This window comes from Coenobita brevimanus, chromosome 98 (assembly GCF_032717465.1).
Source record: "Coenobita brevimanus isolate Jiangsu-jjx chromosome 98, ASM3271746v2, whole genome shotgun sequence".
NCBI lineage: Eukaryota > Metazoa > Arthropoda > Malacostraca > Decapoda > Coenobitidae > Coenobita > Coenobita brevimanus.
In genome coordinates, this window is record NC_137051.1 from 18,918,456 (window position 1) to 18,943,964 (window position 25,509).

General features: G+C 41.9%; 1 protein-coding gene across 5 annotated transcripts in view; it reads left to right on the forward strand.

Moving 5' to 3' along the window:
* Positions 1-25,509, forward strand: part of siz (Brefeldin-resistant Arf-GEF family protein schizo) — a 698,716-nt gene that overhangs the window by 31,351 nt on the left and 641,856 nt on the right. The window lies entirely within an intron of this gene.

Below are 25,509 nucleotides of genomic sequence, written 5' to 3' on the forward strand. Positions count from 1 at the left end.
AATTACCTTGAAAAAAAAAAGACTTAGGAATAAGGCGGAATAAAGTAACGCAGTAGAGTGGCGTGGAAATAAGGCGGAATAAAGTAACGCAGTAGAATGGCGTAGAAATAAGGCTGAATAAAGTAACGCAGTAGAGTGGCGTAGAAATAAGGCTGAATAAAGTAACGCAGTAGAATGGCGTAGAAATAAGGCTGAATAAAGTAACGCAGTAGAGTGGCGTAGAAATAAGGCTGAATAAAGTAACGCAGTAGAGTGGCGTAGAAATAAGGCAGAATAAAGTAACGCAGTAGAATGGCGTAGAAATAAGGCTGAATAAAGTAACGCAGTAGAGTGGCGTAGAAATAAGGCGGAATAAAGTAAAGCAGTAGAATGGCGTAGAAATAAGGCTGAATAAAGTAACGCAGTAGAGTGGCGGAGAAATAATGCGGAATAAAGTAACGCAGTAGAGTGGCGTAGAAATAAGGCGGAATAAAGTAACGCAGTAGAGTGGCGGAGAAATAATGCGGAATAAAGTAACGCAGTAGAGTGGCGTAGAAATAAGGCGGAATAAAGTAACGCAGTAGAGCGGCGTAAAAGGTCCCCATCTACAGCAGTGAAGGAAGAGGCGCTGGGGGGGGGGAGGTCCGGAAAAGGGCAGGAAAGTAGGTCAGTTGAGTCGAGATGTTTGGTGGAGGGGGGGAGGTGGAGTGGGTTAGAGAAAATGGAAATCGGTAGAGAGAGAGAGAGAGAGAGAAGGTGGCGTAAGGTTGGTAAAAGATGGGAGATGCGTGGTTAGATGAAGAATGTTAAAAAAGTATTACGATAGAGAGAGAGAGAGAGAGAAACGGGGAGGAAAAGAAATATGGGAGAGAAGAAAAATACTGGTGAATTAGGGGAGACAGGGAGGGAGAAGTGCAATAGGGAAGAAGTTAAACAAGATAAGGAAGGAGAGTGGGAGGGAGGAAAAATGAAGGAGGTAAAGTGAGAGTGAGGGAAAGGGAGTGGGTTAACAAGGGAGGCTTTTATATTCCTGAGAGAGAGAGAGAGAGAGAGAGAAATGAACAAAAAATTGCAATAAATCTCTCCTTTTTTTGTTTATTTATATTTCTCTCTCTCTCTCTCTCTCTCTCTCTCTCTCTCTCTCTCTCTTGATGGCTATCAGCAGGGCATATCGTGACAGGACCACCAGAGCAGTCTTGTCCTGGGTACTCTGGGCCTACTCTCTTCCTCTCTTTATTCATCATCTCTCTCCCTCTCTTTATTCATCTCTCTTCCTCTCTTTATTCATTTTCTCTCTTCCTCTTTATTCATTTTCTCTCCCTCTTTATTCGTTTTCTCTCTTCCCCTCTGTATTCATCTTCTTTCTTCCCCTACTCTCTTTGTCTCTATAACTCCTTTCCATTCTGCTGCTCTCTTCCTCTCTTTATTCCTTCCTTCTGCTGTTTTTTTTTTTTCCTTCTTGCCCTGGGTGCCTAGGCCTACCTGTATTCTTCCTCACTTTATTTCTCTCTTCCTCTTCTCTCTTTATCTCTGCTTCCCCCCCTCTCTCTAATTCTCTCTTTACTTGTCCGGAGTGCGCTAAGCGTACTCTCTTCCCGTCTTTATTTCTTTTCTTTCTCTGCCCATCTCTTTACTGTTGTAGATGCGTTCGGTGTACTCACTCACTCTCTCTCTCTAATCTGCTTTATTCATTCCCGTTGTTGCTTTTTATTGTTATTCACTCCTTGTTTCCTCTCTTAGCTTTTATTATTCCCCCTCCGCTCCTCTCTTTACTCCATCTCGCTGTTTCTTTCCTCTTGTCGTGGGTGTTCTTTTCCTACCTTTTTTTTTTCTCTCCTCTCTCTTCTCTCTCTCTTGATTAGCCTCTCTGTTGCTCTTTCCGTACTATTATTTGCTACTCCTGTCCTGGGTGCCCGGTCTACTCTCATCCTTTCTTTATTTCTCCTCTTTCCCCTTTCCTTGCTTTATTTCTCATTCCTCCATTCCTCTATCCCCTCTTTGATTTTTTTTCTCCTGTCTCTCTTTATTTCTCCCCTCTCATCGTTTATCTTTACTCCTCATGTCCTAGTTGCTCTGGACCTATTCCCATTCTCTCTCTATTTCATTCTTAATTGCTCTATCTTTACTCCTTTTTTCATGGTTGCTTTTGGTCCTAGTCTACTCGCCTGTTTCCAATCTTCTCATCCTCTCTTCCATCCATCCATCCATCCATCCATCCATCCATCCATCTATCCATCCATCCATCCAACCTTCCTTTCTTCCTTGCTGGCTTGCTTCCTTCCATTCTTATCGTTCTTTCCTTCCCCTTTGCTCCCTGCTTATACCGTAATAGGCTTCTGTCATTCTTCCTTTCTTCCTTCATCCATTCTTTCATTTGTCATTTTTTTCCCTTCCTTCCATCCATCCATCCTTCTTTTCTTCCTTCCATCCATCCATCCATCCTTTCTTTCTTCCTTCCATCTGTCCACTTCCATTTTTTCTCCAATACTTCCCTCTCTCATTGCTTTTCCTTTTTTTCCTCTTTCCTCCCGTCATTCTTTCCATTCTCTCCCGCCCTGCCATACCTTTTCACCCTAGCTTTTCCCCTACACTTCCCCCATAGTCCCTGCATACCTTATTGGGCACCTGTCACCTTTCTCGTCCTTCCTTCCCTCCTCCCTTCCTTCCTTCCCTCCTCCCTTCCTTCCTTCCCTCCTACCTTTCTTCCTTCCTCCTTCCATCCTTCTTCATTCCCTCCTCCTCCATTCATTCTTTCTTTCCTTTCCCATCTTCCCTCCATATTTCCTTCCTTTCCTTCTTTCATTCCATCCTGAACCTTTCTTCTTCCGTCATTGATTCATTCTTTCCGTCTGTCTGCCCGTCTCTCCCATTTTCTTTTCTCTCTTTTTTCCTCTCAAGTTTCTTATGTTCGTGCCGTCCACCCTTTCTTCCCCCCACCTTTCACAGTTGTTTTCTTTTTTTCCTCCTGTCATTCACAATACTTTTTCTCCCCTCCCTCCTTTCCTCCCCTCCCGCCACACCCTTTCATCGTATTTTTCCAAGCACTTATTCCTTTCTCTCTGCATACCTTATTCAGCCCCGTCTCCCTTCCTTCCGCCATTCCTTCATTGATCATTCATTTCCTTCTTTCATTTATTCGTTCATTCATTCATTCATTTCCTCTCATTCATTCATTTATTCATTCCCTTCCTTCCGTCCTTCATTCATTCATTCATTCATTTCCTCCCTTCTTTCACTTATAGCTTCCTTCCTTCCTCCTTCCTACCTTGTTTCATTTCACCCTTCCTTCCCCTTCTTTCTTCCGTATCTCCTTCCCTCGTCCCTCTCCTGCACTCTGGATATCAGTGAATTCCTTCGTTGTTTTCGCTTTTCTCTTTGTGCATCCTTTTTTTTATCGGTGTATAAATGTAACTTTTAGTTATATTTATTAGCCATACCCAGTTCTGTATTTTTGAAGAAACAAATAAGTGGGTGATGGATGGATAGATGTATTTTCTTTAGGCTATTATTATTACCGGTATTATTATTATCATTATTATTATTTATTATTATTATTATTATTATTACTCATTATTATTATTATGATTATTATTAATCGGCTAATATTTATGCTGCAGCTGTTACGATTGTTGTTATTAATATTGACGTCTCAAAACATTGTTTTTTTATTACGTATTTTTATTTATTTGCTTGTTTTATATTTATCCCAAGAGTTATTCCGATTTTGCGTCTTTGTTTAATCTTGGTCGTGGTCGAGATTTTTGGCGTGGTGGTGAAGTATTTGGAAGAGGTGCGGCGTGCCGCGTGTGGCGATGAAGGAGGGTAGGATGGAGGGAGGGAAAGGGATAAGTGGAAGGAATGAAGGAAGGAGGGATGGTGGTAACGATGAAGATGGGAGATACAGGACAGGAGGAAGGAAGGTTGGAAGGAGACAGGGAGTAATGGAAGGAGAACAGAAAATAGAGCAAGATAAGAGCAGGTAGGCAGGAAAAGGGAAGAAGGGAAGGACACAAGGAAGCAAGCAAACAGTGGATGCAAATGGAAAGGAAGGATTGCTACATAGCTGAAAGATGGAAGGATTGATTGGATGTCTGATGTGCTTTATTTACTTGTAAAAAAAGGAAGCAAAGATAGAAGGAAGAAGGGTTGGATACACGAAGGAAGAAGTGTTGGATAGAGGAAGTGAGGTAGGGCTGAGGGATGGATAAAATAAAATAATGGCGGAAAGAAGGAACAAGGAGACAGAAATGAGGGCGAGAAAGAATGAAGTGAGGAAGGAATGGAATAAGGAAAGAGGAATGTCTGACGATAGTTAGCTGGAAGGAAAAGAATAAGAGACGAAGCAGGAAAAGGATGAAAGAAGAAAAGAAGAGGAAATGAAGGGAAAAGTGGGAAACGTCTGATGATGGATGGATGGAATGAAAGAAGAAAGAAGAGTCAGGAGGAATGGATTGAGAAATGCCTGATGATATGAGTATGGAGGAACGAAGGGAGGAGGAAAAAATGAAAGAAAGATAAAAATGGGAAATATCTGATGGAAGGACTTGGAGAGGAAAAGTAGAGGCAGGAAGGGGAGGAGGAAAGCCGGAAGAAAGAGATGCGTTTTTCGTACCTGTATGAAGTAATGAAAGAGAAGAAAAGGTAGGAAGAAAGGTTGAAGGAGAGAGATTGAGATTTGCGTGCCTTGTACCTATAGAAGGATGGATAGGGAGGAGAAGGAAGACGGGAAGGAGGATACAAGGAACGACTGCTGAAGGAAAGAGGAAAGCAGGGTGGACGAATCGAAGGAGATGTCGCATACGTCCTACACTGAAGAGGGAAGGGAGGAAGTAAACAAGGAGAGAATATGGGAAAGAAAAGAAAGATTGAAAGAAATGGGGGAAGAAGGGAGAAAGAGTGGAAGGAAATTACGGAGGGAAGGAAGGGAGGGAGAAGGGAAGAAATAAGAGAGAGGGAGAAGGGAAGAAATGAGAGAGGGAGAAAGAGAAGGAAGGAGGGAGAAGGGAAGGAAGTGAAGGAAGGTAGGTATGGAGGAGGAAGAGGAAGGGAAGATTTGGAGGCCTGGCATAGCTTCCTCACTGATGAAGGCGAGGGAGGGAGGGAGGGAGAACTGAGGAAGAGAGGGGAAGGGGGAGGTGAGGGGATGGATGGAAATGAAGAAAATATTGAAGAGAGGGAAAGAAAGAAGAGTCGATAACGAACAGGGAGGAAAAAAAAGAAAAGGATGAGGGAGAAATTGAGGGGAAAATGATAAAGTGGAATACATGGAAGTTTATGGGAAATAGGTAGACTTACTGACCTCTAGCGAGATAATTGAGAGAGAGAGAGAGAGAGAGAGAGAGAGAGAGAGAGAGAGAGAGAGAGAGAGAGATTTATAAGCACGTAACTAAATGCAAAAAAAAGTTAACAATAAAGGAAAAAAAAAAAGATAACCATGCCACCAGATTGATCCCTTTAAAGGCGCCGCAATCCCCTGTCAATGAGATACAGGACACCAAGGCCAGGATCCCAGAGCTTGTTGTGTCCCTCCCGTGGCAGAGTGAGTGAGTGAATAAAATTGAGTGATGGCTTCCCTGTGCCCTCATATGGGAGTCCAATGATGCAACTAAATGGAGAGAGAGAGAGAGAGAGAGGGCATATGCAACTTAATCGACTGTGTGAAAGTATATATAGATTTTTTTTTTTGCCTACAGAATTTGGGAAAATATGGGATTCTCGAGGCTGTTTTATGCAATGTGAGTGTATTTGGAACTGTATATATTTTAGATGGATACTCTTTATTATTTTGGTAGCTGGTACACACACACACACACACTCTCTCTCTCTCTCTCTCTCTCTCTCTCTCTCTCTCTCTCCAATTTTGTTTTATAGTATTTACTTAAGCTGATTATGGGAGCGAATGGAATTACCTGTTTTAGGCTGGTTGCTAATTTGGCTGTGGGAATGGGTGATGCAGTTTATTTATCTTTGTACAGCCTTTACTTCTTTACTGCCTTTAATGGGTTCTTTATTTACCCAGCTATCTTTATGTTTGTAGTTATTATCAAGTTACTCGCTCATTTATCGGATAAGATTAAATGGATGCGACTTAAATACGAGTATAGTAAAGTTGTTTATACTTTGTTAGTTTAAGTGTCGAAGTTTGTTTATTTCTTGTCCTTAGTTATCTTTATATTTGCTTTTATGAGGGTGGGAGTCAGGAAGAGGCAAATGTATGCAGCAAAATTGAGTGTGAGAAAGTGCGAGGACTTCATTTGTTGACTTGTTTCTCTATTTGGGTACACATTCTCTCTCTCTCTCTCTCTCTCTCTCTCTCTCTCTCTCTCTCTCTCTCTCTCAGTTTAGAGTTCTTCCTAGATATTCCTCCCGTTGCAGATTGTCACGTAGTTCACTGTCAGAAAAAAAATCATGCTGTCTCTAAATCCTTTCCTTAACACTTCCTCTTGACTAGCATCGTATTCTAGTACAAATCTAGTGAGTGCACATCCTTTGGCTGCCATGTGTTTGTGTGAGCTGAACAAAATCGTCTGGTGTTGGCTGGAATAAGTCGCAGAGTGGTATTCATTTGAGTCATTACGGTACTTGGTGTGGCTCTAAACTTTGTCTCAGCGGGAAGATTCTTTGAACTAAATACGACGGTCTGACGTTAATCGGAATAAAATGCAAAATCCGTATATCGCTGCCAAAGAATTAAGAAAGGCTATATCTATCAACCCTCCTTCGATGCAGGTCTATCTATCTGTATCTATATATCTTTGTGTCTGCCCGCTCCTCTACCTACAGTAGCTGTTTGTGTATCTACTAAGCCAAATAAAATCGTATTCGCATATTGCAGTCAAAGATTTAACGAAGACTATCCACCCCCCTGCAATCCAGGTCTGTCTGTTTATCTGTCTATATGTGTATCTATCAACCTGTCTCTCAAGCTGTTTGTCTATCTGCTGAGCGGAATAAAATCGTATGAAGACAAGTATGAAATAACGACCCTTGGGCTGAAAAGATAAGGACGCTATAAACCCATTCAGTAGGATGCTGGTCTTTATAATTCAATTCTTGTTCTCACCTAACGATTTGATTCAACGTATTACAGACTTTTCGAATTTTCTTATTTTTCCTTCTTTTGTTCATCTGTAAAAAGAAAAAAAAATGGTTTGACTAGCCATCATTAACCTCATCACCCCTCAGCTGAATAAAATCGTCTGGCAGTAGCAAAAATAAAGTAAAAATTACGTTCTCGTTCTGAAGGGGTTGAAATTATTGCACTGAATGGAAAATGAGGATGTAAGTATTGGTTTCCTGCTGTTAAATAGTTGGACAATTATTTAGTGCTTTTGTTTAGTTAGGTATTTGTTTTTAAGGTAAATAAAAACTGGGAACAAGCGAAACAAAGAAGGTAAAACGAATGACTACTGTACATTCTGAAACAGCCTGAGTGAATTTGAGTAATGCAAAAATATTATAGGTGAATCGAATCGAACAAGTGAAACGAAAAATACTGAAACGAGGGTGACGCTGAAGGTAAAAAAGAAGAAAAAAAAAGTTGGGTGAAACAGGAGAAAGGGCAATAAAAAGTTTAACGCGAATGAAGCAAAGGATGGTGAAACAAATGAAACTTGTGAAAAGTTAATGGAATAAGTGAATCAGGTGAAACGAAGTAAAATGAAAGTGAAATAATGAAACGAGAATAAAATAGTAAACCCTGACGTGATGAACGAGGTGTAACAAGTGAAACGCAAATTAAACAAATTGATTTAGGTCAAAATGAAACACGAACGATACAGGTGGAAAGTAGTAGCTACAGTGAAGCGGGTATGAAATAGTGAAACGTGAATAAAACGGTGGAACGTGAATGAAACAGTTTAAATGTGAGAAAGGAAAAAAGGTGAATGAAACAAATGTAATTTGAATGAAGCGTGTCAAATCTGAACAAAATCTGAAAAAGGTACCCCGAAACGTAATTGGAACAAGTAAAACGTGAATGAAACAAGTGAAACGTGAATGCAAACAGTGAAATGGAAATGGATGTAGTTAAACGGGAATTAAGCAAAATTAAGTTAATCGAAGGTCAAATTAAACAGTGAAACGTGATCGAAACACAGTGAGGGGAATGGAAACAGGCAAAGCAACAGTGGCGACGTACCGCACCCCACCCGCCCCTCACAAATTAGATAATGGAATGAGTAAATTAATTGGTCCTTAGGATGGTGGGGGTTTTGAGGCCGAGTGTAGGCTGGGATGGAGGAATAGATGGATGGATGGAGGAGGGAGGGAGAGAAGGATGTAAGGACCAGAAGGAGGGGGGAGGGATGATAGAGGGGTGAATGAAGGATTTGTAGGAGCAGAGGGTAAGATAGTGATGGGAAAGGAAGGAATGGAATATGTCTATCTATCTACCTATCCATTATCTATCTGTCTGTTATATTCTATATATATATAATACAAATATTGATAAAGAGAGAGAGAGAGATGGAAGGAAGGAAGGGAGGGAGGGAGATGTGAAAAATACATGTTGTTAAGGTACGGTATATACTCGCATATATATGGAAGCAGGAAGAGGAAGATGGGTAAAAAGAAAGATGTAAGGAGAAGGCATAATAAAACAAAAGCAGAGGGAAAAGAAGTTAGGAAAGAATAAAGTAAGTAGATTAAAAGATAGGGAGACAAATGGGAATCAGGATACAGTACCTAAGAAGAAAGAACAGGGAGGGCGGCAGAGGGAGATATAATTAAGGATGGAAAGATGAGTGGGAAATTAGTAAAAAAGGACAGTACAGGAAGAAGGGAAGGTGGGGAGTTCGAGTAGGCTAGGAAAGAGTGGAGGGAGATAGCGAGAGAGAAGGAAGATAAAAGGAGAGAAGGAAGATAAAAGGGGAGAACGAAGAGCAAGAGTAAATGGGTGAAAATATTTGGAAAGTAAGGTGAGGTGATGGATCTGATGATGAAGATAGATGGGAGAAATATGAGAAGAGAAAGGGTGGGGAGAAGGGAGGCGGAAGATGAGAAGGGATGGAAGGAGAGGAAATTATAGTAAGAAGGAAGGGGAGAATTACTGGAGCAAAGAAGTACATTAACTGATGAGAGAGGCAGCAGCAAACGTGAAGGGAAAAGGGTGAGAGGAAATAGGAAAAAGTGTGAAGAGCAAGAAATGTACGGTAAATAGAGGGGAGAATGGAAAATGGGAGAGAATAGAGGGAAGAGAATTAGAGAAAGGAGGGAAGAAAAAACGGACATAAAAGGTGATTGAGAGAAAAAAGAAATAGAGGGAGGGAGGTGGAAACTTAGATAGAAGAGAGGAAGTTGGAACAAGAAAAAGGATGAGAGGGGAAGATGGGAAAGAATCTTGGAAAGATAAATTATATCTAGGCTAAGGTGGGCTATGTATTTTACGAGTCGAAAACAAGGATAGGTGAACAGAAAGGACTGGAAGGAGATAAAACAGATAGGAAGAAAAATTAAATGGGAGGAAAAAGCGGGAGGAAAGTAAATGAGGACGGGGGAGGAATAATGATCGTACGGAAGAAGGAACAGGGAAGAGAGGGGAGGGGTTGAAGGCATGGAAAGGGAAAGGAAAGAAAGTTATTCAGCTCCTTTTTATCTCTCTCTTTTACGTCCGTTCTCCTACGTCACCCTGCCTTTAAAATATTTACCCCATGTACTTAGGCCTCTCTCTCTCTCTCTCTCTCTCTCTCTCTCTCTCTCTCTCTCACAGTAACTCCACCACCCAATCTCTCTCTTTTCCCTTACGCCTCCCTCCCCTCCCTTTCCCTTCCTCATCCCTCGTCCCTCTCCTCCCCCCTCCCTCCCTTCCACAAGTGTGTATGACCTGACTCAGGGAGGGGGGAGGGGGGATAGAGGGAAGAGGGGAGGGGGTCCAATATTTGCAGGTCCCCATGTGAAGTTGGCCAGAATGACAAAGTGTATGTTGGTCAATTCTTGCTTTTTGGATCCAACTCCAATAATGGCGGTTTGGGCAGGAAATGATAGGGTAGATGGTGATTGCTTTATTTTGGGGGGAGTGATATTTTTGTTTTATAGTGACTGAGTTTGCGTCAAAAATGTATGTTGCTTTAAAGGGACGGAAGTGTTGTTTGATTTAGGTAATAATTGCTTTGGAGGGACTGATTTTTTTTTTCTTGGGTGTTTATGGTTTGTATTGGAAACACCAGTGTTTGTTGCTTGCGTTGATTGGAGTCACGTTTATTGCTTGCTTTGGAGGGAGTGATGCATATTGTTTGGTGTGAAGGGACTGATGTTTTGTCACTGTTCTGGGGAGAGATTTTTTGGAGTGAGTATTCATTTTCTTACTTTGGACACACTGATGTTTATTGCGTGCTTTGGAGGCAATGATTTTTATTGTTTTGGAGACACTAGGTCTATTGGTTTGGGGAAACTGATGTGTATAGACTTTGGTTTTGGAGAGTGTTATTTATTGCTTGTTTTGTTGGCTCTGATGTGTATTTCGGGCTTTCCAGAGAAATATTTTTATTATATGCTTCAGAACGACCCTTTTCCCCCCCGTCGCTCTGCCTCTTAAGATAGGTAAATGGAATGAACCTATGGCATTTTAAGCCTTTGCCTAAATAAAAATCCACAAGTGCGTCTGTAGCATCGAAAGGTTGGATGAGGATAGAAACCCCTCCTGACTATTAGGATTTTTTAGCTGAAAAAATCGTCTGTTGTTAAAGTCGTCAATCTGGTGAGGCATCTGTGTGTGTGTGTGTGTGTGTGTGTGTGTGTGTGTGTGTGTGTGTACGCAAGCTACCACCAGACCAGACTAAGCTTAACTAAGAGACGGCCCTCTGTACCTCTGTTTGTGAAGGAATTACAGGTTACTAAATCTTCCAACTCTCCAGCTCGAAGTCTCCCCGGAGCTAAATTAAATCGTGTGGATATCCAGGAAATGGAATAAAGGAAATAGGCTACGTGTGGTGCTCAGAAGGTTAATTGAGGAAATAAAGGAAATGGATGTGATGCTCTGAAGGTTAATAATTGAGGTGCAGAGTGGGTGAGAGAGGCACGAGCGCTTGGGCAAATACCATTACCGTATTGATAAACAGGCAAGGACGGAAGGGGCTGGATAGTGTGCAGTCATCAGTGGTTTAGAGAAATGTTGTGTTATTATTGCCGACATTATTATTATTGATGTAGAAACTATTATTATTATTATTGTTATTACTGCTGTCCAAGAGTACGGTAGCGGTACACTGGAAAACGTACACAGTTATCAAATATGCACAGTACTACCTCAATCCGTACCCCCAATCGATCGCCTCTATGACCTTTGAGCTTAAGTGTTACCTTGGCTTGATCTCCGGATTGGCTTTTGTCTCGCTCTAGCTGAGTGGCTTTGTTGTGCTTTCAGCTTTGATGTTTCTTCTGTACCTTAATTTTTTGGAATTTATCAACAGCATTGACTTTGAGGGTATTTATCGATGGTTATTTATGTTTTTGCATTCTGGGTTTGATGATGTGTGTGTGTGTGTGTGTGTGTGTGTGTGTGTGTGTGTGTGTGTGTGCACTCCGGTTTTCAGGACTTTTATGGGTGTCTTTTCGAAATGCTTTTATTGATTGATTTTTTTGAATCGATGGTTTTTGATAATTGGACCTTTTTTTTTAAGGTGATTAATGGCCTTCGCTCTGGTTGATGCCTTATTTATTTTTTGCTGGTCATTGGATTTTTATATGCCTATTTTTCCGCTGTAATCGATGGCTTTAGTGGTGGCTTTCTTTGTAGATTTATTTGTTAATTTATTTGTTTATATAGGTGGCCATGTATGCTTTCATCCATTCTGATTGATGGCTTTTATGACCTTTTGAAATCTCGGTGATAGATGGCTCTTGCATCCAGAGTTAGGACTTTGGTGACATCATGATGATAATGATGATGATAATGTATTGATCAGTGTCGTTTTGCACAGATTGATGGCTTTGATGGCTTAATTGTGCAGATTGTTGTTGTTGTTGTTTTTTGGCTTGTTTTCCTTTTTTTTCTTTTCTTTCTAGTTCAGTGTATATTCTTTGATAGCCTTTTTCCTCGTATGATAGCTCCGATGATTTTTTTTAGCGCACTGATCGATGTTTTTATAGTATTATTCTTTCTTGTTAATAGCTTTCGTGTTGCAGTGCCAATGGTCATTTAGATCAGTACGATGTCGTTTATTTAGAATTCTTGCTGTCCCCATAAATTGTATTCAACTTCGTCGGTCTGTCGTAGTCAAGGGGTAACTTATCCACGAAAAGAAGGCGAAGATGAAGAGTGTATAGCCTAGCTTGAAGTTACGTGAATTGGAAAAGTGTAATATCGTAAGTACATAATTTTTGTATAGTTACTGCAGGCTGCCAGATATAATATGTGGTGGAGAGGGACGCCTTCACGCTGTGGCACTGATACACTACCGGGTGCTCCACTTCCCGGGTATATAAAATCCCTCAGCAGCAACAAGAAGAGGAGGAGGAAGTTGACCAAGTTGGAAGGATAAAGAGGAAGAGTATATGAGGGAGGGAGGGTTGGATTGGCGGGAGGGAGGTGGAGATGAGTGGTGATGGAGGAGGTAAACATTGTGTGTGTGTGTGTGTGTGTGTGTGTGTGTGTGTGTGTGTGTGTGTTATTTTAGTCTGTATGGTTTAGCTTGTGTATGTATTTTGTGTGTGATCATAGCTTATGTGTATGTGTGTTTAGGTATGTAATGCGGTGTGAAGGTATATAGGTACGAGAGAGAGAGAGAGAGAGAGAGAGAGAGAGAGAATATTAGATACAGGGAATATGCGCCGTCACGTTTGGAGATAGAGTTATTGTAAAGTATTCTCTCTCTCTCTCTCTCTCTCTCTCTCTCTCTCTCTCTCTCTCACTGCCTAATCGCTTGCTTGCCCGAGTTAGTTTGCGTTGTTATTTTAATGGCTTTAGTTATGTTAATTTGCGGTTGGGTGCGTTGAGTGGTTGTGTGCAGAGAGGTGTTAAGGTGTATTATATAATGGGATGAGTGTGAAGGGATGTGCAGAGGTGTGTTGAAGTGTGTTAGAATTGAGGTGGATGTGATGGGGTGTGTCATCGTCCAAGCCGGTGTGTTTTGGTGTGGTGCGAGTGTGAGAGGGTGTGGAGTTTAATGTGGTAGTGTGTTTGGTGTGGTGCGAGTGTGAGAGGGTGTGGAGTTCAATGTAGTAGTGTGTTTGGTGTGGTGCGAGTGTGAGAGGGTGTGGAATTGACTGTGGTAGCGTGCAGTGAGGTGTGTAAGAATGTGCTGAGGTGTGGTGGAGTGTGCTAAGTTTCCGTATGGGTAGACTTGTGTATGCTGGAGCTTTTTTTTTTTCTTTTACTTGATCCAGTTATGTAGCTTAATACCTCTTGTCTTGATTTGCTTCCTGCTGTGTAGGAGTGTGCTATAATTCCTTAGGATGTGTTAAGGTATGCTAGTAAGCCCAACTGTGTGTTAGGGATGTGTATAAGGTCGACTAGGGTGGATTGTAGACTGTTTTTTAGACACTAAAAAAAGTAACCTGATGTCTTTCTGAAAGCGTCTAGCTATGGTGTTTAGGGCGTGTTGAGGTGTCAGAGTATGCTAGTGTGTGTTAGTGTGTTAGAATATGTTAGGGTATACTGGAGTCTGTAAGAGTAGATTAAGATAGGGCTGAAGTAGTGTTTTTACCAACTGCACAAAAGTTAACTAATATCTCATTCTAGGTATTTTTGTTGGTGTGTTAAGAGTGAGTTACACTTTGGCCTAAAACTGTCATCTCCCCATCTTGAAGGCTATGTTGCAACAATAGATTTAACAGTATTTGATGAGTGACAAGTGCTGTGGGAAAGATGTAGAGACGTTGCATTGTCATTTTCTGTTATTGATATTCGTGTAGCAAAAGGGAAATTCGGGCCGAGTTAAAGTGAAAATGGTATATGTAGTGTGTGTGCAAGGCTGTACTAGAATACGTTAGGGAATACTAGAGTCTGTTAGAATTGACTGGGGTAGGTGAGAGGCTGTTTTTTATTTTTTTTTCCAAATGCAAAAAGAGAAGCTTAATATCTGCCATCTCCTGAGCGCTTCCTGTTTTTCCTCTCTTCATTCCCCTAATCTCCTTATGCAGGAAGTCTTCATACCAAATTAAGCTGCATTTTGTAGGTTTGTCGTCGTTTACTATGGCTTATTTTTGTTCTTGTCTTTGTTATATTTTGTTGATTTTGGTTTTGTAGCTGTTCGTGTTTTACTACTTTTTTTGTATGTTTTTTTGTTTATTTATTATTATTATTATTATTATTATTTTTTGCATGTGTAACCTTTTTTCTGGGTGGTGTTTGTTTCTCGCTCCGGGTGCTTCCTGTTTTTTCTCTCCTAATTCCCCTCATCTCCTCGTATGTAGGAAGTCTCGACACCAAATTAAGTTGACTGTTGTAGGTGTGTGTGTGTGTGTGTGTGTGTGTGTGTGTGTGTTGCTGTGGATGTCTTCTCTTGTTACATAGTTTTTGTTGTATGTAATGTGCCTTTTTTTTTTTTTAGTGTTTTGTTGCTTTATATGGTCTTCTTTGATATGTACGTACGTTCCTTTGGTATTCTATATGTTTTGGTTTTGGTTTTTCTTTTTGCCTTACGTTGTCTTGTTTCATTTGTATATTTTCCTTTTGTTTACGTTTCATAAGTTTTGTATTTTGTTTTGTTGCCTTTGACTTCTTACATTTTTATATATTCCTTTTGCGTTTTCCCGTGTGTGTGTGTGTGTGTGTGTGTGTGTGTGTGTGTGTGTGTCAGTGTGTGTGTGTGTGTGTGTGTGTGTGTGTGTGTGTGTGATCCGTTTTGTTTGGTGTTTCAAGTATTTTCTTTTTGTAGTGATAGCAAAAACTTTTTCCCCTTTGTTTTGTATTTTTTCTTTGTTGATGTTTGTGTACTGATAACTGATACTTTTTCCTCGTGTTTGTTTTGTATATTTTCTTTGTTTATGTTTGTGTATTGGTAGCTAATACTTTTTCCTTGTTTATTTTGTTTTCTTTGTTTTTATTGCATTGCTTTATTTTTAAAGGACTGTTTGTTTCTCGTCCTAGGGCATCCAATTTCTTTTTCTTAATTCCCTGTCTGTTTTTCCTTATAGTTTTTTTTTTTTTTTTCAGCTGGATTGAGTTAGTTTTTCGCTTTGGTTGCTTCCTGTTCTCTTAATTTCCCTCCTCTCCTCGCACGTAGAAGGTCTTTGCTGATATTAATATGTTCATGTGTTTTTCTTTGCTTTGTGTGTAATATTTGTTTGTTGTAGCACTGTTTTGGTCCATCACTCGATTGTGTATCATGCATGTATGTATATATGTATGTTTATGGTATGTATGTATGTTTATTTGTTTGTGTGTGTTTGTGCTTTAATGTTCTTCAAACATATCGTTTTTCTTGTATGTAGTCTTTGCACTAGGCTTTTTCTTTGTTTTACATGGTATGCTATTTTTTTTTTTACTTATTTTTTTATTTCTTGTTTGGTTGATGGCTCGCGTTTTTTGGTTTTGTTTCGATTGCATTTGTTTTGCTGGGCGTGATGACAGTTTTGAGGGCTTCCTGCTTTTCGTCAACACCTCATCTCGTCACACATACTGTAGGTACCGTCTTAACAATAAATTAAGTACTAATAGCTTTTTGTGAGAGTTTGTCTGTGGTTGGAACTTTTTTTAATGTTTATGTTTTTGGTTTGAACTTCATACCTGTTTCCCACGTTCATCACTCTCTTACGTTATCTTCATTATCTCTTGTACCGTAGTCACCAAACAAATAAAAAAGCTTTTTCTGCGATGTAAGAAAATTTTTGTTTGATCATCATGGTATAATATAGACTTTATTTGTTTTCAGGTTATTCATTGTGAACAGTTGGAAAGAACCTTTCTTTTGGCTAGGTATTTCGAGATATAGTAGAACACGTACCTTTGTTTTGTCCTTTCCCTTATATATATAATGAAGCCTCTGTGGTACAGTGGTAAAGTGTGCGTTTTCGTACACTGAAGAACGAGGGTTCGCGCCCCGCCAGGGTAATAAACTTTGGGAGCGTTCTTCTGGCCACGTACTGCTTGGCGGACATCAGGGGTGTTGTGGTTGAACCAGTGTCACTTACTATAAAGTAAGCTTGCACCCAGTCGGCTTGCGCGGGCCGATTACGCTTGGTTCACAGACTTCACACACATCCAACGCCACTACAACACTACAATTACACTTCAAGCACTGCTCACTCTACATACTGTACAATCTCTACTAGACAGCCTAAGCCACTTGGTAGAGATACATTGGCTGTATCGTCCCCACTTCGGTAGGGATAGGCCGGTCCTGCAGTGGACACTCAAATGGCTGATGAGATGAGATATATATAGTACCGGTAGTTAAAATGCTGAAGACCAGTTTTGTTTAGTTATTTGTAATGTAACTAGTAAAGCAGTTTGTGTTTGTTTTATACAGCGACAACGACAATAAAAATGGTAGTAGTTGTAGTATACTACTACTACTACTACTAATAATAATAATAATGGTAATAATAATAATAACATTTCTCATCATCATCATCATCGTCACCATCAGTGTGGTACCCAGCATATGTTAATTATTCGGTAGTTGCTGGTAGTATATATATATATATATATATATATATATATATATATATATATATATATATATATATATATAAAGCATATGTTAATTATTCGGTAGTTGCTGGTAGTATATATATATATATATATATATATATATATATATATATATATATATATATATATATATACTGCAAAATCACCGTTAATCTTGCACTTCTGCCCTTTTGAGTGGCAGCCAAAGGTTACCGCAATTTTTACAATCAAAGACGTAAACCAATCCAGCCAACAAATGCCCGTAATTTTCTGTATTTCTGGAGGTAAATGTCAGCTGCCGAGTTTACGTTTTACCGATGATTACCTGCACACATCATATTGGTTGAAGTTAGCAGTTTTAACTGTCTGTGCCTAATGTAACCTATAAGAACGTTCAGAATACTGTATACTGTACTGGGAGGTGTTAGGTGCTCCGTTTACGTATCACCTTTTATTGTTTTCACACAAGCATGATGATAAACGTACTTAAATTTCAGAATATTATGCAAGAGTGTCATAATTCATCGACGAAAAAGGGGAGCATGTTCTTACCCACAGCTGTACCATATACTGAAATAAATAAACAAATGAGGTGTTAGTGTCCTGAGCTGATGAGCTATCTGTGTGGCTATTGAAGACGTGGTTTAAGGGGGTTGTACTGAGTTACTGTGCTGTTTTTAATTACGTACAGTTTTCAGAAGTAGCCAGAGTTATTGCCACCCATGGACTGATGGAAGTTGGGATTTGCCTTGTTTGTGTGTGTTTTGGCTTGTTCGGTATTTCTGGGAGACTATAAAGGTTGAGGGTGGACTTGTGTATTATTTAATTTGAAAGACTGGGATAATATTACATATTTTTTTTCTATACAGACCAGTACTTCACATTTATTCGTTGTTTGTCAAAATGCAAAACGCAGCGAGAGTGACGATTCTTCACAGGTTTTTATTTACCGTATTTTATTGCTTTCCACCCATGTATGGATGGGAAAGTACTTAGTGTTTTGTCTCTTCATTGGTTATTTGTGAATGTAAAAAAAAAAAAAGATAGCGTGGGAGGGGGTCAGTGCTAAACCTGTTTATCGTATTTCATAGCCAGGCTCTACACATGTATGGATGCGGAAGTAGAAGTGCTGAGTGTTTTGTGTGTAAGCAGTTGTTGGTGTAAGTGTAATTAAATACAGTGGAACGCTTCCCCCGCCACAAACTGTCTTCCATGTAATTTCACATTTATTACCACAGATTGTCAGCTATTTTCATCATCAACAGAGCACAGATTCATCCAACAGCTTTGTGTCCTCCTCTTCGTATTTTTATTATTATTATTGTTATTATTATTATTATTATTATTATTATTATTATAATTTCGGTATTCATCAGAATAGCCTAACATGATTTGTCTTTTTTATTGATCGCTCATTACTCACTGCCCCATAACTGACCTACTTTTCTTTCTTTACAGGCAAGTGTGCGGTGGAGGTTGAAGAAAATTAAAGGGTCATTGGCCATGTGAGAGAAACAGCTGCTGTATGCTGTTGGCGTTGAGTTGGTATGTTTATAGCCTATGTAGGTATAATTTGTCGTGTGAAAGATGTTTACTGTTGACGGGGAGTTCGTGTGTATGTACAGTATGTATGTATGTATCAGTTGAGGGGCGTTTACTATGCTATCTGCGCCAAGTTTGCTTGTATAATGTGTATGTATGTATGCATTATGTACCGATATATAACAAAACTCCAAGCCCTTACTTTTATTTATTTATTTATTTATTATTATTATTATTATTATTATTTACCTGATCAGCTAATCAGGTCAGGTGCGGGTAAGGGGATGGGTCTATTATACTGTGGCAGGGGTAAAGCCCCAGTCACACTGCAGGTACGACTTGTCGCAAACCTGAAAATCGCGAAACCAGTCCCCGACCACGGAGGTCTCCGAGCAGTCGTGCCACCGATCGGCTATCGGTGGTCATCCAGTGTCCGTCCGGCGTCCGTCCAGTGGGCGGCCGAATGGCGACCATGGCCAGGCACACACAGGTCGAGACACCGACTGGTGGCCGGCCGGTCGTTGGCAGGCCGCTGACAAATGGCGGCCGGTCCGCGTCCTGTTGCAGTTTAGACAACGACCACTAGACCGACCACTAGACCGACAACAGCCGCGGATTGGCCGGCGGCTGGTCTCGGTCCAGACCACCACCTGTCGCTCGACCAATCGCCGGCAGGACTGCGGCCGGACTTCAACCACCACCCCAGACAGGAGGCTTGTGGATGGCGGCCGCCGCAGTCCAGTCATCGCCTTGACGGAGTGCAGACAGCCACCGCACAGAGCGGGCGGCGACCGCCTTCCGTTCGGATGGCAACCACCGCTTGAAAATCAGGTGTCGACGACCAGTCGCAGTCCGTAAGCCGGCCAAACGCAGTCCAGCCGCCCACTGGGCGGCTTCCATGCCACGACATCGGTGGTCGCGGGGAGGTTTTTCGTGCAGCACGAAAAACCTCGCGATGATTTTTTGGTCGCCATGGTGGCCTGCGGCTAGACCGAGACATATGAAGACCGGTCGTAAACCTCACCAAAACCACCCACGACTTGCTGATCGCGGGTGGTTTGCGATAAGTCGTACCTGCAGTGTGACTGGGCCCTAAACCAGCTCTGCTGTCGGGTCCTGCTACGGATGTCACTGATTGCACTGCGCGGTTGACCCTCGTGCGGTGTGGTGCGGTGAGGATCTGTCCCTTTTTCCCCTTTGGGACTAAGATGCGAATGAATGTGTTTGAGTGAATGAGTAAATTGGGAGTGTGTCGTCCTGTCTCGGCTACCTCCCTTTCCGTGGGGGAAGCAGCCTAGGTATATAGATAGATAGATAGACGTTTGGACTTGCAACCATTGGGGATCTACTGTATGACAGCCCTAGTTTGGTCCAGATCGATGTCTTCTGAGGGGGTGCTTTGGCCGCCACCCCCCTCCCCCCAGCAGGGCAAGTTATCGAACGCAGAGAGTGAAGGCGTTTGATATGGAGGAGCGGTACTAGTGGCTGTACCTATTTTACTGTCTTATTACTTGCCAGTCTGGTTGCATCCCTACCAGTATACCTACTTACTTGCCAACCAACCACCTCTCCTACCTGCCTGCCTACCGACCTTCATACAGTATTCAACTAAACATTAACCAGCCAGCTCACCTACCTGCTCACCATCTCACCAACCAAGCAACCAACTTCCCTCCCTACCTACCTGCCCTCCAACCTACATACCTGCTTACCTACCTACCTACCTACTTACCTATCCACCCACCAACCCACCCAGCTGCCTACTTACTCTCCCACCGATCCCCCAGCCACCCACCTACCTGCCTTTGTATTACCCGAGCGTGTTTGTTATTAATTTGGCAGCATTACTCCGTTTACTCTCGCACAAAGAGCTTTATTTCCATCCTCTTCCTTTACCTGCGTTATTCCTATTTACCATGATTATTAATTCCTTTATTTCTTTAATCTTACTCTTCTCTTACTAGCATCTACACCTTCCATGCTTAATCTCCTCACACAACATACATCTGTATATCTCATTTGCTTAATATTTTCATATTGTTTTATTGTCTACTTTACAACTTATTCTTTTCTTTGTTTGTATTTCCGTTTGTATTCATTTTATGCTTGTTTTATTGCGTCATTATCTTCATCATCCTCTTAATCTTTTCTTTCCAATATTTGCTCCTTTCTCATGTCCCCATTTCCCTCCCTCCCTCCCTCTCTCTCTCTCTCTCTCTCTCTCTCTCTCTCTCTCTCTCTCTCTCTCTCTCTCTCTCTCATTAAATCTCCCTGCCCCTCCCTCTCATCTTTTCCCCATCACACCCTCCCCTTACATCCACCACGCCCCTTCCATCCCTCCTCCTAGCCCCTTCCTCCCTCCTGCTCATGAAGGCTCTTCTCCCCCCTTCCCTTTTCTCTTCCTCCCCATTTTCTCTCCTTCCTCTTCCTCTCTCCTTGCCTTTTCTCTTTCCTCCCTTCCTCCCTCCCTCTTCTCTCCTCAACCTCTCTCCCCTTCCCATTCACCCTTCCCTCCTCTTTTTACGCGATTTGTCCTCCTTTCTCCCACACTTCACCCATCCCAACCTCCTCTCATCATGTCCTCCCTCTCTCTTCCCTCTTCCTCTATGCACAGTTCCCTCCCACTCCTCCCATACTCCTCCCTCCCCTCCTCTTTCCATTAAAACTCCCCTCCCTCCTTCCTCTCCACCCCTCCTATCCACCTCTCCCATCATATCCCCCCCCCCTCCCGCCCATCCCCTTTCCCCCTGCCTTTTGTTGAGTTAGTAGCCAGTGTTTTAGGAAAGATTACAACACCTGGAGCTGTGGTGATTGTTGTGGTAGTGATGGTGGTGAAAGTGGTAGATGTGGTTGGGTGGTAGTGTTGTGGTAGGTGTTATTTTTTATAGTGGTTTTATTGGTGGTGGTTGTGGTAACGTTGGTGTGTGGTAGCTTGTGGTGGTAGGGGTGGTGGTGAGTGTGGTAGGTTGTGGTGGTAGTTGTGACGGTGATAGTGTGGTAGTTATAGGATAGGGAGTAAATATGGTAGTCATCATCATCAACATCGTCACATTTTCACCAGCATTTACCATCCCTAAAGAAACACTACTGCCACGACCACTACTATCACCATCACGATCACACCTACCACCACCACCAGCACGCCTACCACCATCACACCCACCACCACCTCTGCCACTATCACCACCAAACCCACCACCACCACCATCACCAACACCACGCCTACCACCATCACCATCACACCCACCACCACCTTTGCCACCATGACCACCACACCCACCACCACCACACCTACGACCACCATCAGCGCCAACACAACCACTATCGTCTCTGCGCTTTTGGCCCTATAGACACGCAATGTTCATTCACCACCACCACAACTACCACCATAATACCTACCACAACCACAACCACCACAGTACCTACCACCAATTTCTGCCACCACAATTTCAGTACCATTACCACCATTTTTCCCACCTTTCAGCAACCACAACCACCACCCCCTTTACCACCATTGCTACTGCTACCACCAACCGTTCCATCTCTACCATTTACTATAACCACGACTACCACCACCACCGTTGCCCACTATTCCATCTACCATGCACTACCGCTATCAGTATTACCTTTTAAACACCATCGCTGTCACCACTCAGAAAACATTGCAACAGCCACAACGGGCACTACAATAAACCACTGTCATCATCATCATCATCATCATCATCATCATAGAATCATTTACCTCACCACTACAGTACTCATTAGTCTAATCAGCATAGCAACAATCACAGCTACCACCACCATCACCACCACCACCACCACCACCACCATCATCATCATCATCATCATCATCATCATCATCATCATCATCATCACTACCATAGGCTAACCATAAACCAACAACGCAACAACCACAACTACCACCATCGCCATCACCACCACTACCACCATCTGCCCTCTTCACCTCTATTGCCTCAACCAAATACCCATCGTGGTGTATTCACTACCCATTCTCTCTCTCTCTCTCTCTCTCTCTCTCTCTCTCTCTCTCTCTCCAATACGTATATTTATACCATATATATATATATATATATATATATATATAATACAGTATATGACGTATATGTAATATATGAATAATTATATAATACATAGGGTATAATATACTGTATAATAAGTATATATTATATTATATAAATTTATATATATATATATATATATATATATATATATATATATATATATATATATATATGTGTGTGTGTGTGTGTGTGTGTGTGTGTGTGTGTGTGTGTGTGTTTTCTGTCTGTATTTGTCCATTTCTCTCCTATTTGCTCCTCCTGCTCCTCCTCTTTCCTTTTCCCTTCCCTTCCTCCTACTCTTTTTCCAATCCACTCTCCGTCCTTCCACTCCACTACCTCGATCCGTCTCACCTTCCTTTCTTCACTGAATCCCGCCAGTACGTCTCTTTCTTTATCATCATCTTCCTCTGTTTCTCATCCCCCTCCTATATCTCCTGTATCATTTTCTTCCCTCTCCTCCTCCTCCATGTTTCTCTTTACTTATTTTTCATTATTTCTCCCTCCTCTGCCCCCCCCCCACGCGTTTCTCTTCACATACTACCTATTCCCCCCCCCCTTTTTTTTTCCCTCTCCACAGCTTCCTTCTTTTATCGTCATTCCCCTCCCCCCTTCTTTTCTTTCTTTCCCTGGTTTTTGCCAATTTCTTCGCTTTATTCACTTGTGTAATTGTGTCTGTCTGTCTGTCTGTCTGTCTGTCTGTCCCTCTCCCTCTCCCTCTCCCTCTCTCTCTCTCTCTCTCTCTCTCTCTCTCTCTCTCTCTCTCTCTCTCTCTCTCTCTCTTCTCCCGTTTTCTTCAACATTTTTACCCTCATTCCTACCCATTTCGTCTCTTCTCCACCAATGTTTCCTCCCCCTTCCCTTCTCACTTTCCTCTTCACTTCCTCCTCCCTCATCATAGCTCTTCGTTTTCCTCTCTCACCCTTTTCCTCAATTCCCTCTCTTTTTCTCGTCGCACCTTTTCCTCTTTTCTTTTCCACATTTCCCCCCCATTTACCTCTGTCCCCGCCCTTTCTCTTTCCTTATGTTTTCCCCTCTCCATTTCCTCCATTCCTTCCCCCTTTCCTCCTCCCCTTCCCTACTTTTTCCTTCCCCTTCCCTTTTTTCAGTCCTCCCTTTCGCTCTTCCTCCCTCCCATTTGCAGTTCCTCCATTCTTCTCCCATGTTTTCTCCCCCTCTCTTATTCTTCTGCCTCTCTCTTTGTCCTCCTCCCCTTCGTTCCCTCTCCTCATATATATACGCCATTTTCCTTAATTTCTCCCATTCTTGTTTTCCTACTCTCCACCTTCATTATTTCTCCCCTCCTTTTTTTCTCCCTCCCCCATTCTTTTTCCCCTCCCTCCCCCTCCATTTTTCTCCATTCTGCCCTTCCTTTTTCCTCACTTCCCTCTCATCCATTTTTCCTTCCTCCCCTCTCCTTTTTTTTTTTTCTTCCTACCCCCCTTTCCCCCTTTCCTATCTACTCAATCAACAGCATTATATTTTTTCCCTGATGTTCGAGGTTAATTCATTATTGTCATGCAGATAATGACAGGGGGAGGGGAGGGGAGGGGAGGAGAGGAAAGGAGGGGAGAGGAGGGGAGGAGAGAGGTGAGGGGAGAAGTGAAGAGTACAGATTAGAGGAGAGAGAAAAAGAGGGTGGGATAAGGGAGGTAAGAGATCGGGAGGGAACAAGGATAGGAGGAGAGAGATGAGGAGAGGTGGAGAGGAAAAGGGAAAGGGAAGGAAAGGAAGGGAAGTGTAAAGGAGTAAAGAAATGTAAACAGCAGCAGATCTATTGGATTTTTTGAGGATGTTTGTGGCAGGGTAGGTTAAAACAAAAATAGGGATAGCAAAGCAGGAGAGAGGGAAGGGAGACGAAAGAATAACAAAAAATGAGGATAAAGAAATAAGGAAAAAGAAAATGTAAGTAGTAGTGAAGGAGAGAGGAAGAGATGAGCAAAGGCAAGAAGGTATAAAGAAGGAAGGAAGAAACAAAAGAAAGGAGGAAAAGGAGAGCGTCATCAAAGTAGAAGAAAAGAAAATAGAAGAAACAGGAGGAATGCGAAAAGAAAATTGAAAATGTGCAGAGTAAACCAGAAGAGAAGATAAGGAAGTGGAGGAAAGGGAAAGAAAGGAGATTGATGAAGGTAAGAGAGGGAGAGAGATGATGATGCTGGAAAAGGAAGAGGTAATTGAGAGATGGGGGAGGGAGGTAGGGAGGAGAGGGAAGGAGAGAGGGGGCAAGGGGTAGGAAGGGCGAGAGAGGGGAAAGGAAGCAAAGGGATACGGTAAGAGAAAGAGGGAGAGGGAGAGGTGGGGGAGAGGGGAAGAGTTAGGGTGATGGGAGGAAAAGGAAGCAGGATGATTGATTAATTACAGTGTTGCCTTTTTTTTTTTTTTTTTTTACCAATCTGTTTTCCTCTTTTTATAGTTACCCCCATCTCTCTCTCTCTCTCTCTCTCTCTCTCTCTCTCTCTCTCTCATGAACTGTTCCCGGTATTACGGATTATGAGTCAAACTAGGTTATTTCATTGGCATATCCTGTTATTACTTAGCCTATATAACGTTACCTAGGCTTCAGGTTACATAGAACGTTATATGGAGCAGTTCAGAGAAAAGTCGGGACAAGTATGTGTTAGTCCATTGGTGTTTCAGAACATTCCATTGCTAATTCAGATAATTTTTACTATTTTCCTGGCTATATAAGTGATATTTTCGGGTAGAGATCAGTATTTGTCAGGGCATTCTCTGTCTGTCGGGTTTATTTTCTTTTTTTTTATTTCATCTGATGTTTATTTATTCATTTTTATTATCAGATGGACATAACGTAGATTCACAATCTTACAACAGTTTCTTGTAACTGATTCGTTTTGCAGGAAAGACAAAGAAATTTAGATACAGAATTTTCCCAGTGTGTTGCTCTTCATGTAGAAATATTTCCAGGGTATGATCAGTTGCCGCTCGTGACTAAATTTGACAGGAAGAACTTAAGCACATTGTAAATTTATGCAGTTTCCTTTTCCTGTCCTTCATGGTAATATTGTTGCTAATGACGACAGGGAATTGATAGGAAGTTTGTGTGTGACTGTGTGAGCCTTGAAGATAAGAGAGGTGAGTGAGGGTCAGGGTTACTCACACACCCTCCCTCATGTTATACTGACCCAGTCTTGGCTGGGGGGGGGGGCGGTAGGAGTCGAGATGACAAGGGAAGGGAGGTGTGGCAGGGGGTATTGATAAGCAAGAGCCTGTCAGCGAGTGAAGTAACCAGACTGCACCATACCAGTGTCTGCTATCACCGCTTTCTGCTTCACCGTCTGTGTTTTGTATCTGTCCTAGCCTCGTAACCAACACCGT